The sequence below is a fragment of the Pan paniscus genome, chromosome 4 (assembly GCF_029289425.2).
Source record: "Pan paniscus chromosome 4, NHGRI_mPanPan1-v2.0_pri, whole genome shotgun sequence".
In the NCBI taxonomy this organism is placed as follows: domain Eukaryota; kingdom Metazoa; phylum Chordata; class Mammalia; order Primates; family Hominidae; genus Pan; species Pan paniscus.
Window position 1 is genome coordinate 73,664,260 of NC_073253.2, and position 2,157 is coordinate 73,666,416.

Below are 2,157 nucleotides of genomic sequence, written 5' to 3' on the forward strand. Positions count from 1 at the left end.
CCCCGCAGTTTCATTCTCAGGTCTGAATCACATCTCAAAATATCTTGGCTTGGCTGTGCTCAAAATGATTTCTCTCAGAAGGGGCCCACTCTCTTTCCCATGAGTGCCTGAACTTGTCACCACCAAAGCCTGCAATTCTTCCGGCTCTCTCCCTGTGGAACCGGCGAGTAGTGTAAGCACAATACGCCGGATATCTCTGGGTACCAGGGAGTACCAGGCGGCAGTATTTTCTTCCTCCGAGATGCTTTTTTCCCTCTCGCCTTCTATTTTGTGGTGCTGTTCCGTTCTCACGCCAACTCTTCTCTGATGCTCCTGCCCACTATTCTCGACCTACAGCTATTCGGAGAGAGTGCTAAGTGGTCAAGGCAGAGCACTGGAAACCAAAGTGGCAAACAAAGGATGAGGTTTAATGTCCCTTCTCACACCATGGGGAGAGGGATAGGGAAAGTTATCCCAATACCCACGGCTACAGGGCTGTCGACTCTAGAAAATAAAGTTCATAGGTTTTTAAAAAATGTTTAAAGTAAAAACCAATATGAAAACATTTTCTTCATACTTTCTAATTCTAAATAGCTGAAGACAACCATCAAGGCATTTTTTCCCAAAAAGCACAGAAGGAGATTCAATCATCAAATGAGAGGCCTCACTCACCTCTGCATATTGGCCCTTATACTTTGAAAGAGAATAAAGTAACAGCTGCTATTGTTTCAGCCAAGAAAGGTAAGGGAGGTATATTCATTAATCACATCTCCATGTAGGTCCTTCCCTTAAAGGAGGATCGAAGTCCCACACAGAGTTACTTGACCACCTCTGTTCCAGGTACCCTGGCTTGTAAAACAAATGAGACCACCAGGAACAAGGCGGTACATTGTCATCAGGGCAACAGCAGGACAGTTGTATACAATCTGTTCATACACAATGGCCTTAATACTGGTGGCATCAGGAAAATGGAGGAAGAACTCTGGAAGACAAAACCCCAAATGAGCAGGGCATCGCTTTCCCACCCTCACCTAAACTCTGTGACCATTTCCTTTCCCCAACCTCAAGAAATATGAGAGACGAACCTTTTTACACCAGAGACTAAACAGAGATGTCAGAGTGTCTGGAGCAAGGTTAAAGTACTAAATCACTTTGTAGAATGGGGCACTTTGGCAGGAACTGCCCTAAACGTTTGGGAAGGAGGAAGTTTACATTGAGCCTTATCACTTTAAAATATATGGGAGAAAAGGGCACTGGGGTGATGGGGAGACGGAAAGTTACTTTGGTATGTAGGTAATTGTGGGAGTGTGTTACGAAAGCCATGCATTCATCTAAATACATATTTGAGAAACACATTCCAGAGCAAGTGGTAAAGATAATGATCTTGACTAGTTTCTTTTTCTTCATTTGATCTGGGCTTAGCTAAACTAGCCCAATTCAAGACATCATGACATCTTTATTATGAAAACAACCTGCCTTCAGAATCAAGACCCCCCTGAAATCCAAAGAAATACTGTATTGTACTATTGTTATAAGTACCATGATGGCTCTTTCACTTACAATGACACATTTGTGTGTGTGTTTTGTACATTTTGAGTTAACTTTTATCTGGTCCAAAGACTCACTCGCTAAGTTCTATCTTTGATTGATGGTAATGGTCATTTAATTCCATGACAATTGTATAATGCAGATATTGTTGATACTATATTATAGGTGAAGAAACAAGAGACCAGAGAAGTTAAATAACTTGCCCAGCATTGCACAGCTAATAAATGGCAGTGGCAGGATTTGAACCCACATTTCCAAGAGAGTATTCTTACTGCTATACCTCTCTTTTTATGGACAAGCCAGGAGTCACCCATGTTTCATTTGCTTGTTATCCATGCTGACTTTCTCTAACTTTCTTGCATTTGAGTTAATTGCTAAGATGAGCCACTTGGCTTGAAGATAATTCTATGGAGGAATATAATTGTGAAAAATCTCTGTCCCATTACTCAGTATTCCCTAAACTTACTTTAAGATCAAGCCAATTAACACTGGTCACCAGAAGGACTAGCTAGAGAGCTGATAATATCAGTGCAAATTCTTCACCATTCCTAGAAAAACAGCCCAGAGCATGTTTAATGGAGGGTGGAGAGCCGTGGATATTTGCTGGCTGCTGTGAGCACTTGAGTCTTA

General features: G+C 41.8%; 1 protein-coding gene across 2 annotated transcripts in view; it reads right to left on the reverse strand.

The window, feature by feature from the left end:
• SLC1A3 (solute carrier family 1 member 3) overlaps nt 1–2,157 on the reverse strand; it is an 81,963-nt gene that overhangs the window by 19,022 nt on the left and 60,784 nt on the right. The window lies entirely within an intron of this gene.